General features: G+C 35.0%; 1 protein-coding gene across 8 annotated transcripts in view; it reads left to right on the top strand.

The window, feature by feature from the left end:
- Nucleotides 1-15,334, top strand: part of LOC108972435 (protein sprint) — a 553,725-nt gene that overhangs the window by 330,553 nt on the left and 207,838 nt on the right. The window contains exon 1 of one of the 8 annotated variants that reach the window (XM_018939004.1): nt 14,098-14,900. The exons of 6 other annotated variants lie outside the window; for them this stretch is intronic. The gene's annotated coding sequence lies outside the window, so the exon portion shown is untranslated. Of the gene's footprint in view, nt 1-14,097; nt 14,905-15,334 lie in introns of those variants that run through there. One more of the 8 variants, XM_018939003.1, reaches the window with a different exon arrangement.

Here is a 15,334-nt window from a genome sequence, read left to right as displayed (position 1 = left end):
TATTAATATTTTAAAAAAAATTTTGTTACGGCAAATTTTTTTTTAGAAAAAAATGTCTACTAAAAATTTTACAATAACATAATTTTTTTTAAATTAACAACAAAAATTTTTGTTCGAAACTCATATATAACTTCGAGATTTGCTCAATTGTTGGTATTGTCAATTATTTAGTAAAAATTTATTTCCAAAAAACACAATTTTTTGCTAAACCAAATATAATATTTTTAGGGTAATTTGAATTATGCGATATAAATCAAAGGTAGTCAGAGGTAGGGAATTTTTTATTAAAAAATTTAAAAATGTTGTTGTTTCTGCAAAGTTTTTAGTAAAACGTGTTTTTTTTTGTATAAAAAATAAAGTTTTTCTTAAAATGGATTTTTTTCAAAACTCATATAAATCCTCAGATTTATCAGAATTGTTGTTGTTATAAATTTTTTAGTTAAAAAATCCGTTTACTAAGAACTCAACTTTTTACAAAAAAATTTTTTTACTAAAAATTAAACTCCTTCGAAACTCATAATGGAGCTCAATTCCATTTCGTAAGTTATTAATAATCTCATAATATCCATTTAAATTCAATACAGCGTAACACAGCTGCTCAAGCAAAGCATTTAACGCCCTCTCGTCGCACACACACATACATGCACGCACTTAATGCCGCACTATTTTATGTCCTAAGCGTCATTATGGAAGTGTTTGCCCGCGCTTAAGCACTTTTGCAATAAATCTGCACTAATGCCATTCTAATATTAATTAAAATAATTAATGTGACTCCCAAGCGTTCACGAGGCGACATATTGTTGTTGTATTTATGCTTGTATGTGACTGTGACTGCGTCTGTGTGTGTTTTATTTGCTGCCACTTCGATAAAGATTAAATAATAATTTCTTATTGTACAGACAAATTCCTATATACACACATACACACGTAAAAATTATTTTATGTGTGTGTGTTTGTTATGCGACAAAATGGAAGTAACGGAAAATGGCACGCGCTAATATCCTTTCATTATTATGCACCCTAAAGCATAAATACTTGCGCATAAATATATTTTATGCGTCCGCAGTAAATGCCTGCACAGCGCCGCCGGCGTCGCAGCCACAGAGCGGCAACAACATTTGCAATTGTCACAATGGAAAAGGCAGCAGAATTATGTAGGCGTATTGTTTGCCTAAAACTATGCATAGCTTCCGGTTTATTTGGCAGCTAGTAGTTGGCATACACTAAAATGTTTGCGTGTATGTATGCGTATGTGTGCGCCGAACCTTTCGTGAAGGCGTTAAGCCGCATATGAGCAATAGACAACCGCCATTTAATTGATTGTGTTTATTGTCACGCACACACGCACACATAAATATTTTAATACATAATACATTATTGTGGTTATTCTTATTGTTGTTGTTATTTTCACGATTCCACTGCTGTTGGTGACACAAATGTGAGCCTTTAATGTTTAGTGAGCTATAGTTAGGCATTTCACATTGTACATACATATACACGTATTAAAACATATGCACATAACGATACAGACACGCAAATTCTCGCACATGCACACCCACACAGACACAACTCCGAAGTGGTGGGTGCAGAAATTGGCTGGCGACAAGCAATTAATTTGCCTAAGTTAGCGTCAAATGTACAGTAATGGCGTAAGGCAGCACCGTTATGTAGCAGCAAGTGCTAAATTCTTTACATACATACATATATTCCAATTCACATACATAAATTTTTATAAACTTGGCTGTGAGGTTTGCTCGCATTTGAAGCCGAATCGCCGTCCGTTTAACATTCAATTATCGTTTGCGTGCCAATAAATTTGCACATTTTTTGTTGCTGTCAACGCTACTCTTTATGGTAGTTTTAGGATATTGCAGCGGGTGATAATTTAGAATAACAGTATACGGGATAGGCGCGGGTGGAACGAAATACTAGTTGACTAACATTGGAAGTCAATATTTCTTTATTAAATTTATGTTATGCATTTTCTTCGAATATTTTTATTTTCAAATAGCTGGCAACCTTTCTCGAAAATATGTTCAATAGCAATATTTAGTTGTTTAATTTGGTGGCCATATTTTAAAATTGTCTTTATTTTAATAATTCATTTTTATTTTAAATATTGCGATATGGCAACCCTACCCAAAAGAAATGCAATTGGAAGCCTTTATTATTCTCTCTAGTTCGATACTCGTAAAGTGATACCAAATTTATCTTAATAACTTTAAACACTTTTTTTTTTTTTTTGTGAAATGGTGGCAACGCTGAAACGATTTTTCAACTGCAAGCATTCTTGAATAATTATATTGTAGTAGATCAATTATAATAACAAACGAAAATATATTATACTCTTCTCAACATGGCAACTCTGCACAAAAATTATTTCAATGAAAAGCTTGCATCCCTTTTCAGAAATATTTGCAACGGCAAACTTTTTCGAACTTTTCTCATTTTATTAGCAATAAAAAATAATATAAAGTAATAATACTTTTATCTTAATAATTTAAAACACTTTGTTGAAAAGGTGGCAATGCTAACAGGGTTTTCAACTGTAATCATTCTTCTTTAATTCTTTAAAAATTATTTTGTAATAAATCAAATATGTGTCTCACCAATCGAAAATATATTATATAATTTAAAACATGGCAACACTCCACAAAAACAAATTCAATATTTTATTTTAAAAAAATTCCAATTGTAACCCGATCCAAAATAATAGTTTGTCAAAAAAGTCTTGCGGTATTTTTATTGATTTTTTTTTTTCAATTTTCAATTGTTCATAAATTTTTTTTTTTTTTTTTTTGATGACTCACGCCCAGCTCTTGACCGATGCTACGGCTGCTACTATGGCGGTCTCTTTCGATCAATTCAGCGATTTTATCGCAATTTTCGACGACAGGCCTTTCGGAGCGTGGCATCTTCGACCACCTCTACACCAGAACGAAAACGTTGAAACCATCGTTGTGCGGTGGAAATGGAAACTGTATCGGGTCCATAAACGGCACAAATTTTATTCGCGGTTTGAGATGTATTTTTGTCTTTATCGTAGTAGTACTGTAAAATATGCCGTATTTTCTCTTTATTTTGCTCCATGTTTGCGACGCTATAACTCACGAACGACTTAAAAGAAACGATAATCAATCAACCACGTGTTAGCGGGTGAAATGAGCTTTCCAAAAAGGTATTATAAAGGTATAAAAAGGCATGCCGCCAACTAGCGAAAATACCGCAAGACTTTTTTGACAAACTAATATTTGTATTTATTTCCAACTCTTAGATTTCGGAAAGCTACTTATGTAGGTTTTAATATGTCGGTTATACTAAATACAATTTTTTTTTATTATAATTTTTTTTATATTTATTTTAAAAGGATGGCAACACCACTTAAAGAAATTTCAATACCGTACGCTTAATTGAGTCACTTCGTTGTCCTTTTTGGCCTACTAATTTGACACAGGTTCATACTTCCTATTTGGTCTTTTGTAAGGAAATTCTTCTAGAAAAAATTTAAATAGTTGATTGGTTTAGCAAAACGCTTACGAGCAATTATAGCCACTGTGTTAAAGCTCAATTCTCTTTTTATTTTCAATAAATATTTAAAAATAAATACATTATTAAATAAATAATATAATATATTTGTTTAACGAATCTTATTTTAAATTGTCTGTAGACGCTCCCTAAGGGTAAACAAAAAATTCGCACTCATAACAAATGAAGCTTTTACTCAAAAGCTTCGCTCTTTAGTTTTATTGCCAGTTTGTAACAACAAAACAAACTCATTTGTGGAACCTAAACGAGTGCTAAAGCAACAAAATATGCGGCAGTTATTGGGAAAATGCCAGAGCACAGCGAGTGAAAAGAAAATGCCAGAACAAGTATCGGCCGCTAAAAAAAATATAAAGCACTCAAATGAAATTGCCGGGTTTTAGATGCTATTCACAGAGAGGCAATGCTAGAAAATATGCTTAAATGTACTCAAGAAGATACAGAGCGCATAACCTCCACAATTCGTGTGAGCACCAAATTGTTGAACTCGTTACTACGAAGAGCCACTTGCTGTGGAAGCTAAAGCTAACTGGGTGGCACACGAGTAAGCTGCAGCGAGACGCCAAGACGCGACCAAAACAAATACAAATTAAATTTTGAAATTGCAGCAAACCGGCAAAGTAAAAAGAAATAATAAGGAGAGTGGGGGTGTTCGGCAGCGAGAGTACAAAAAGCGGATGTACTGCAACAAACAGTTATGTGTGTGCAAATATTAGCTCTTGCAAATAAGCTATTAAAATAAACTTTAATGTTTGCTGGCAACAAGCGGTGGCAAGCAGTTCGAAGCCGTTCTAACTTCGTTTTATTTTGTGGTTTTTAGCCACAAAGGCTACACTTCGTCTGTACACATGCATTTCGTTTTAGTTCCTAAATATTCGTGTCTTGTTAAGCTTCATTTAACTAATGATCTAGTCTAATTTTTCGCGAAAGTAATTAAAATCTATTAATAGATATAAATGAGATGCATAATCTTAAGTGTAAATGAGTTTAGTTACGGCATAATACAGTAGGTGTGTAAAATATACCTACAAAACTTTATATCGTTAATTCGGTCGCTTCGATTAAAGCTCCAGAATTTTTTACCTGCACCTTAATATCAGTTTAGGTAAAACTCTCTTAAAAGTATGTTAATTTTCTTCGTGATGTGGATGAAAGCAAAATAAATAAGAGGGAAATGTAAGCGAAAGCTCTTAATGAAAAGTGCTTCAGATGTTTTCGCATTTAAAATACGGTTTCAAGACTACTAGGAAGCTCTCTAGAGATAAAAAAAAAAAGTTATTCGGTCATATTCTTTTTGCTTATACCAAAATTTCTTTGACTTATATACAATTTCGAAATAGAGCTTTCGTTTATTAGGACTTTGAAAAAGAACACCCTTCGTACTAACACTATAAAGTAGTAACACGCGATCACTTTATTATAACGCAGCAGTACGCGGTCACATATATGTATGTGTATGGATATAACTCAACCTTCTACTTGTAATACATATTTATCGTAATCGGCAAGCAATGACAAACGCTTGATTTTTTTTCTTCCATAAAATGTTAGATTTATTTTTACTGAGTAGCTATCGTATCATACATGAACTGGTCCGTAGTGATCGCAGATGGAAGTTTATTTTAATTTGAGTAGAATTATTGGTCATACAGGTCATACACATTTTGCAAGCTTTAAGATGGACTTGATGTGTAATTTTGTTGCTTCATCTTGCGCCATGAAATATGAAATGCGAGACTCCTTGAAATCTACGGCGAGTTGTAAGCTGAGCAGAAGCTTAAGAGATGCTGCAGCGTCTCTCTCATGCTAACTTCTTCACTTTCTCCATATAACTTCGTAAAAACTGTTCATCCGGCTCGCATGTAATGCCAGTAATTTGTGACATTTTACTAGGCTAACAACCGCTCTGCAGTCCTTTCGACACCGTGTGTTTGTTTCGGAGCTCTGCATTCCCTTAAAGCTTCCTCTCAGTTTGCTCCGTCTGTCAGCTCTCTCGAAAGTTTTATTATTTATCGTTTTTGGGGACTTACGTATTTTCTGAACTGGTTGGGTAGTCAAAAAGATGTCACTTTTGAAGATCTCATCAGCTATTTCGTTTTCCAGATTCATGTGTGGCCTGGAAGTCTCTGTATATGCAGCCGCTTTCTGGCAACCAGTATATAGTTTATTGTCTTCTTTCTTAAAAAGTCTTTCTCTGACGTACATAATTTGAATGAGTTTATTGCACTATTTGCCGGCTGGCTATCGATATAGGAGTATATATTACTGGACAGTGAATAATTTTTTCAAGTAAAGTCCATTCCTCATTTCATTTTTTAACAGTTCAGAAGATTTTGCTGGGAAACTTGCCTTGAACGAATAAAAGTTCCAAATAAACCCGACCTTATTCTAATTTTCAAAAGACAAGAAAAAACCATTAATAAAAATTTGTTCATATCTTGAATACCTTTCTAGTTTTCTTACAGTTAATCTCTCCTAATTAAATATAGGTCTAAGGCTCAACATAACCTTAGACTTACAAGTATTTTCTTTCAATTAGTGGCTAACTCCATTCTTTATAATTTCTACAAAGCTCACTGTAGCAGAGAAGTGAGGGAAACCTCAAGATATTGAAAAACGTTAAATAGAATTGTGCAAGGAAACAGATGGCATGCCGGCTTGACATTGTTTTTGACAGCTGTCAGTTGCTGTCAGCAGTTTGTAAGCAGTTTTAATGCACACACTGTACTCACAAAAATTTGTATATACTTATATACAGTTACTTAGTGCAGTTATTTTGTGTACGCTAACCTCTAAGTGTTATTGCACCCGAAAGCTAGCCCCGCCAATTGAAGCGTCTTAAGCTGTTAAGCTTTCCAAGCGATTTGGTGCGTGTTTCTTATTTCTTATTAAACTTTTAATTCTGCTGCCAGCTAATACTGACATCACTTTTTTTATTAATTTTTACATTTTTTTTTTCTAATTTTCTCCTGTCTATTGCTGCGCTCTCAACTATGGAATTGAATGGCGCGTATCCAGTAGCGGGTCCACGCGATATCAAAAGTCTCAGTGCCGATCTTTACTTGCTGTTGTTGCTGCCTGTTACTTTTATTGCTGCTATATATATATAGTTTTTTTTTTTTTGTTGTAGTTTTACATATAAAGTACGCTTGTGCCGCATGTTTGCCTGCTTGCCGCTTTTGGCCGCGGCGATGCGTCATAATTTTCTTCAAAAACTACATACATATGTACATACACATGTACAAGCTGTTATTATTTGTATCTGACAGATACCACAGCTACTTTACAGCATACGAATGAATTATAAATTAATGAAAAAGGAAAACCTGAAATGGCAAACCAAATTTTTATTTCTTTTATTTGCTACGCCTCAATTGTGGCAAATAAGGAGCGAAAGCATTGAGAAAAAGCAAAAAAGTCATCGAAAACACAAACGTACAATAATCTTACAAATATGCCAAGCATTAAGAATCATGTCAGTTGTTTGCGGTTACATTCTGTTTTGCTCGCTTTCTGGCAGCTTTGCGTTGCCTTCGTTTTGTTTACTTTTCATTTGTAATTTGCTTTACTTGCTTGCTTGCTTTATGCGCCTTGCGATCACGCCGGTGCAACCACACAGTGTGTCATATGAAATAATTTATGTTGAAATTTTTTTTTTTTTATAATTTAATATTTAAATATTTAAAAATTAAAAGTTTAATAATTAAAATTATTTTTGCATAAAAATTAAATTACTAAAAAATTAATAAATTTTGAACAAGAACTAATTTCGAAAATCGAAAACAAAATTTTGAATCTAAAATAGCTGTTCATATGCCATTTTTTTGCTGCACAGAGCCGAGTGCGACCTACTCCAACATCATGATGGTCCGAGTCAATGCTAGAACCTCGGAGGGTACGCACGTCTAAGACACTGCAAAGGTGTCTTCCGTCCAAATTTCACAAAATGATCGCCCGCCATGGTTGGAAACTTTTCGATCCGGAGACAACCAAGTAGCTTGATAAATTTTTTTGTACTGGAATATTTTTAGCCGCGTCGAACCTATTTCAGAATGTTTCATCTTGGAGGTTGAATTTATCGACAGTTAAGGCAAGTATATCTTCTTTAAAGACCCCAAGCACGACTTTGACATCGTGACGGAGCAGCTCTCAGAAGTGCGCTTTTAGAAGACAATTTTGGGCTCAACGTCCTTCTCTTCCGACGGGGCGTGGGCGCAAATCCGCGATATGTTGCAGAACTACGCTTTGATGCGGTTTGTGGCTAGACGTTCATCCACCATTGTGGATGCCAGAACTAGGCCCAACACGAATCCCACACCGAAATTGCACTCCTTTATACGGCTCCTATAGTACATGCCAAAAAGTCGTACTCCTTTCAGTCCTTGTCCCGTCCATCGAAAATTTTTGGACGGCGGTGATGTCAGCCTTTACTCTTGCTAGGACATCAACCGGACCGGACATTCTAGGGGCCCAACTTTAAATCGTAAGCCTTCATACATTTACAGTGGCCGTCACCAAAACAGGGGTCTTTCATCCGAGACTGTTTTTTTTTTTTTATTGCGGGTGTTTTTTTGCGTGCGAGTCCCAACCTAAGTGCACAACCCTGGAGAGGGATGTTTTGTCTTCTCCCGTTGAGAGTAGGCAGAGTATACTTAGTCTGCCTGTGAGCTGCCTGCTAAATGGCGCTCAGAGAACTTTCTTTACCTATGTGAACTTGGGTTCTTCTACCCTGAATAGCGTATATTAACTATGCTACGAAATTTGTAACAATCAGAATGAAACGTCTAAGACCATATAAAATATCTATAAATATATAAATAATCATCATGACAAGCTGCGTCGATCTAACCATGTTCGTCTGCCTGTATATACCCGTACTAGTCCCCATTAGAGATGTCGATCTGAAATTTTGGACACGTTTTTTTCCTCCCTCTAAAGTAAACCATCAACATTAAGTACTTGTTTGGAAACTCTTCTTTGGGGGAAGAATATTTGAGTTAGGTGCAAAAGAAGTTAATGTTTTTTTCATATACCATTTCTAATTGAAAAATTCTACACACTTCTCTATGCAAGCGACACACTGTACCGCCGACTATGTAGCTGCGCAGCCTGCCGACCACAGCTTGACAATGCGCCACCGCCGTCTGCTGTGACCATGCTGTTCACCCATAAGGCCCCACACTTTTTAGCGCATTTTTATTATTATTTCACATTTTGAACTTTTTGATGGCTTTGGCGGCAGCCATGAGCGCAGCTGTTCGACATTGCCTAAGATCTGATCAAAATCCAAATGGGCAAGATACACAGATATTTGCGCAAATAAAGCACTAACTAGCCTGGCGACCAGCAGCAGCCAACAATCATTACCGCCGACAAATAGTGAGGAGCCAACCAGCGAGTACTGCGGTTAGATTGAGCACCGCTGATAAATGTTGTAGCGAACGCGGAGTTGCAGATGAAAAGGCGCAATTGGAATTAAATTGTCAGGGATAAACAAAGCCGCGCGCCAGTCGAAGCTATTTTTCGTACTTGTGTATGCTGCTGGCTACACGTACTTGTAAACAGCAGTGTATTTTGAGGTCAAAGTATTTTACATTGCACAGGCGATAATTGTATTGTTGTCTATTTGCTTGTTTACGAAAATAAGTGTGGCTCAACTGTAAATGACAGCATTATTATCCTGTCAAAATACGCCAAATTCGGCTAAGCGATTTGTTAAGTTGAACAATTATTGACTATTTAACGAAAATATTGCGGCTAGCGTGGGCGCCAATGGCGAATACAAAGCTGGTGGCGCATTGTTGGGAATTGCAAAGTTTTAATTTGTTTTTATTTTTAAGAAATAAAATTAATATTCATGCATTTTTAATTGTACAGAATGCCATAAATATTTTTTGAAATTAGAAAACTTATAAAAACATAAAAAATCGTTTTTACTTTTTAATTCATTTTACATAAAATTTCAAATTTTTTTTCAATACTGGCCGATCACATATTGACGTTATGTATCTTAATATTTCTTTTCTAACCTTCAATGATGTTTAAGTTTAACGAAATTTCTTCAAATATTCTCAATTAATGGCACGCTAATGGCAAATTTTCGCTCAAACCTACTTGAAGAATAAGTATGCCTGGTGAACTTGTGGAACGGTTCTAAACCCGTTTGGAGAACAAGAAAATTCAATTTTTTATGGAACGGATCGATTTTATGGTTCTGAACTTAGAGGGAGAATAGTTAAAGTATTATAAAAAAGCACGACGGAAGTGGCATACTAATACCGATAAGTACTATTTCTAATACGTCTATTAAATCTGAGATTTCGAAGTGTTTTGTTATTTGAAGTTGTGGAACTGTTACTAAAAAATAGAAAATTAGTTTTTTTTTCGTTACGCAGTTCAAAGAGCTTCCATTTTCACGGTCTTAAGTAATATTTCTAATAAAGATCGATATAGCTGGCTACTAAATCTGAAAATATAAAGCTTTTGGTTTGTTGAACTTGTGGAACGGTAAAAAAAATCCACTTTCAGAGCAACAAAATTCGTTTTTTTTTATCAGAAGACATGCTCACAAGCTCCATTTTGTTTAATTTCTTCTAAGGTATGAAAACTCTGGCTACTAATTTGGGAATTCAAAGTTTCTTGTTTGTTGAACTTGTGGCACAGTGTCAAACCCACATGAAGAGCTGAAAATCGGTTTTTAAGTTTTGTAATGGAGCTTTCCGCATTTAAAACAGTTCAAAATTAAAGTAAAACAAAAAGTGGATCAGAGACTCCATTTTAATGATATTGATATTATCTACGAAAGTTTGAGATTTTTGATTACGAAATTTGAAAATAAAAAAAATATTTGTTTGTTGAACTTGTGAAACGGTTATTAAACCCGTTTGAGCAAGAAAAACTTTTTTTTAATGTTTTTTTTTTTCTTTTTTTCTTTTCTTTTTTTTTTTTTTTTTGTTTGGGACACCAAAAAGCGGTTCATAGTATTGGTTTTAATGTAGTTGAGTAATATCTATACTAAGGTACAAGGTCTTTGGCTACTAAATCTGCCAACAGAAAGTTTTTTGTTTTTATTGTTCAATACTTTCTATCAATAAAATGCAATTTTGTGCTTTTTCAATGCAAATAAAATTTCGACCCAATTACTGCACCCAGCAATAAAATTTTCGTTACATTTAAATATGCTATGATATCGGCATGACATATAAACATAAATAAATGCTTATATACATATATTGTATATTTACATATGTATGTATAAATATGTTTTGTAGTAATCGAGCTTTGAAATGCCAAATGACAAACCCACGTCGCCGGATATACTATAGGTATGCGTACATATGTTTGTATGTATATGTCAATGTCGATATGTACATATATGCGTATAAACACACATCAAGTTATGTAGACTTACATGTGTACATACATTTACATATACATACACACTGCTATATACCCAAATATCCATCAAACCAGCCCAATTTAAGTTCGATTGTGCAAGCAGGCCATAACCGCGGCACTAAATTGTCAAGTAAAATATGTTGAAGTATATATCTACATATATCTTTATACATACATACATTTGTATGCATATTCTATAAGGAAATACACATATCAACGTCTCATCAGGCATACCGTTGAACCGAAAAGTACGCCCACATGCCGCACTACTCGTTTACTATCGGTCAGCAGATAAGCACCGAAGTAGTACAACCATGATATGCGACAGATACGCGAATGTAAACAGCGATAATGAAAGCGCAATCGCAAGTGCCACCACGGCACTACTATTAATGATATGGAAACTGAATCACACATATGTACATAAATAGCAGATAAATTGCTTGTCTTTTATGTCGCACATATTCTTCGCCATTAACTGCATACTTTGCCACATTGTTGTTGCTATTTGGTTTTGTAATTCTTTGTCACTTACGCTTTGTTCTACAATTAGCTATAATCATTAAAAAGCAAGCAATTAGCAAACAAGTTACGTAAGAAAACCAGCATCAACATTTGAAAGAGATAATCTTCAAAAAATAAATGAAAAAGAATGTTCTTTCGAAATATAATAATAATTCCTGTGTCTGTTCTTTAAAAAAGTAGCGAACCTCGAAACTTATTTAACCCCAACATACTTTTTCTTTCAAAATATACCCACAGCCAATGCTAGTTTTTATCATTTACATGTCTAATTTAGTATGCGTGATAGAAAACTTCTCAATTTCCACCTTTCCATGTCACTGTCGTATACTTTTTAGTGGCTTTTTGGGAAAATATGAACTCTTGAAACACTTTTTGTTAAATCTTCATGAACCATATGAGAAGTGCAGATATGCGATGAACGAATAAAAATAATACCATTCGCCTTAAAGTAGGCTATGAATTTGGAATATTGCTCATTCAAATAATTAATCATATAGCTTTGTACTCAATGGACATGAAAAGTAGTTKTAAACAAACAAACTTTGGCTGTACTGCTTCGTATGAAATCATTCGAAATCTTCTCTTGAAGGTTTGTATATAAAAAAAAAAGATATATTGAAAATTTTGTGCATAAATTAGTAAAGACATATCATACATAATTTTGTAATTCTGTAATCTTCACTTGAAACTCCAAAGCATTGATTGACATAATGCCTTCATAAATATTATATGATTGTGAAAAGTTCGAAACAAATCGCTTAAATTTCTTTAGCCAATTCTTGTCATTCTGCTACAGCTTCTTGGGGTCCAGGATAATACATCCGATTTCCATTGCTGAGAGAGAATGCGAGAGATATGCGCATACAAAAACTAAGATTTTACTATATACAATTGAAGGTCTCAGGATGTGCTCAATATCTCTTTGTAGTGGAACTTATCTTATCTTAGAAAGAGCGATGGCATCTGCCTACAAGGCGTCACAAATCTATATTGTGCAACTACAACTATTATGTAGTGTTCACATACCCAAAGTCAATGCTAGGACCTCGGAGCGTCCGTCAGGCTGAATCTAAATACCATTGTGCCAAAGATACCTTCTTTGCTCAGCCTGTCGTTAAAGTCGCCAAACACGACTTTGACAGCATGGCGGGGCAAACTCTGATAGCTGCGCTCCAAGCGCTCATAGAAGACGTCACAACGGTGATGCCAGCTTAACTCTTTCGAAGACATCAATCAGCTGGACAGCGGCACCTTCCCAATTAATGGACCGAATATTCCAAGGGCATGCCCTTAAATCTTAATCCCTAACACGTTCGTAGTGGTCGTCGTCAAAAGGTGGGTCCATCATCCGAAGCTATTTTGATTCTTTCATTGGGTTTGTTTTTTTACGTGGCGTGTCCCAAACCCAGCACATAAACCTGGGGAGGGATTATTCGCCTTCAAACCTTGGCTTCCTAAGGGAATACTTGGTCTAAGACTAGAAGTCGTGCACTGCTGGTATATGTAAACAATCGTTTCTGGCCACTCCCAAGTGAATGCGAACTTCAGGGAACTTTCCTAACTCCTAGGAAATTCTTTTTGTAGTTTCCTTGATCTTAACAGGGTTTAACTGGGCTTCAAGAAAACATTGAAACTTTTATGGCAAGTACAACAAAAAAATTAAAAAGTTCTCTGTGTAGTTAATTTGGTTTGAAAAGCTTTCACCAGTCTTTTATAAGCTTCCACCGAGCTTTCTCTTAAAACTCTGTAACGAAGTCCTACTTCAAAATTAGTTAATTTACAGCAAGTAAAATATATATTTGAAACCAAATTTTCATGATTTTTTGCTTCTCGGCATCTATTACCATGTGGATAAAGTAACAGTATTTAATAATCAGTGTAGAACTGCAGTGTGAGTTTAAGTGAACCACACTTCATCTTCGTTTTTCTGCGAACTCTTGTATTATTCGCTCAAGTCTCATATATCAGTATCTAGACTTAAGGGCTTCGAAAAGATTCAACTACTATTCGCTCATCGCACGCAACCATCACCCACCTGTAATTTTAAGTTTAAGCAACCACTAATCGCATGCGACTTTATCGGCACCACTCTCTTACCGGCAAAGTCGCATGCTACTTTCCACAAAGTATAAGCGCTCGACGAGCATGAATCGCTGGATCATAGCGCTTGATATCAGCCACCACCGACAACACAGCTAGATATCAACAACCGCTGAGAGATACTTATGCTCGCAGATACTTCGGTGCTCAGATATACCACTTCAATACAATCCAAAGCAAATCAACACGAATGCTTGGCAAACAAACGACAGAGCGCCGAGACAGTGGTTGAGTGACGAAACCGGCCGCCTGCCGTTTTTGTTGGAGAGAAGGTCGCTTTGGCGCGGTGTTTGTGGGGGTGTGGTGCTGTCTGGCACTGTAGCTTTGCTCTGGTGGCTGTTTGGCCGGCACGGCGTGCCGCACTACTCGTGTGTGCGAAACTTTGCTATCGTGCGCTCAGTTGTCTTTTAGATTCCACACGTAGCGGTCATACGCAACGGCTAATCGCGCGCGTTTATCAAAGAAAATTGTAGAATTTTTAAAAGGGGTTGTTAAAAATTAAAACAAATAACAGAAATATAAAGTTATAAATACATTTTTTGCAAAAAAGCATTTCTGCATTTTTGTTGCTTGGCTGTAAATTGGAGAATTTACAATAACAAACAGCCAAAACGACTGCTTTGAACAGACGCTCGTGAGGCAGCGGCAACCGACAACTGTTAAAGTGGGTAAATGATACCAAAAATAAACAAACAACAACAAAAATAGCAATAACAATAGGTAAACAAATAACAGACGGCAAATTATAACAAAATAACAACAAAGCTTATAGCGTCGTGCAGAGTCAGTCGTAGGCAAAGCAAGCCAAGCGTAGCGCGTCGAAACGGAGCGAATCGAATTTCAACAAAAATTTTGATATAAAAATTAAAAAGCATTTACTTTACTATTTTTTCGAAAAAAATTAAAGTGCAAATTCCATAAGTAGCGGAAACGGATATTGCGTGTTGTATATTTTATTGCAAAAAAATAACAACAATAACACATGTGTTCAGTGTCTGCGCTTAAATATACAACTCGAAAATAACCACAACTGCGGTAAAATTTGCTAGAAATTAGCAAAGCAAAGTACATATTTACCTACATATGTATGTGCATGATTCTGGATAGCCAGTCACTGTCTGCTCTCCAGCCATAACAACAAAGTGTACGCGCCAGTGTTTGTGTGTGTGCTGAAAAAGCAAAAACGAAATTAAGCGATAAAGTGAAGCAACGTGAGGCAAAACGAAAACGCCGAAATATTCGAAGGCAGCAAATATACAAATAAAACAACAACCAATATTAGAAGCTCAAACAACAATTACAAAAGTGTTAAATATAGCATTGGCGCTATTTGTGTGGGTATGTGTACGCCGCAATTGCGTACAAAATTTGTTTGAATTATTTCGAAGTGTTTTTTGTTTGATTTTCGTTTTTGTTTGTGGAGAAATATGTCGAAAATGCCGGTATTTGCTCAATTGTTTACACAAAATATGAATAAGTTTCATTTTTTCGTATATGTTTGCGTTTTATTTATATTAATTTGGTGTAAGCAATAATTTTGTGTGTCTAATTAGGATTGTGAAATGCCTTCGATAAGTTTTCTTTGCTTAAAAAATGAAATTTTATTTGTAGTAGTTTAAAAACGAGTAAATTCCACAAAGAAAAAATTTTTTACATTGAAAAGTATTTGAAACACACAAAATAATAAATACAAATAAAATTTGTATTATTAGAAACAATATTAAAAGTGATTGAAAATATCAAAAGAAAATTACATATTTTATTTTAT

The sequence above is a fragment of the Bactrocera latifrons genome, unplaced genomic scaffold (assembly GCF_001853355.1).
Source record: "Bactrocera latifrons isolate USDA-ARS-PBARC rearing strain unplaced genomic scaffold, ASM185335v1 scaffold_4, whole genome shotgun sequence".
In the NCBI taxonomy this organism is placed as follows: Eukaryota; Metazoa; Arthropoda; class Insecta; order Diptera; family Tephritidae; genus Bactrocera; species Bactrocera latifrons.
The sequence above is the reverse complement of the archived record's forward strand: the minus strand, read 5'-3'. Positions and strand labels throughout refer to the sequence as shown.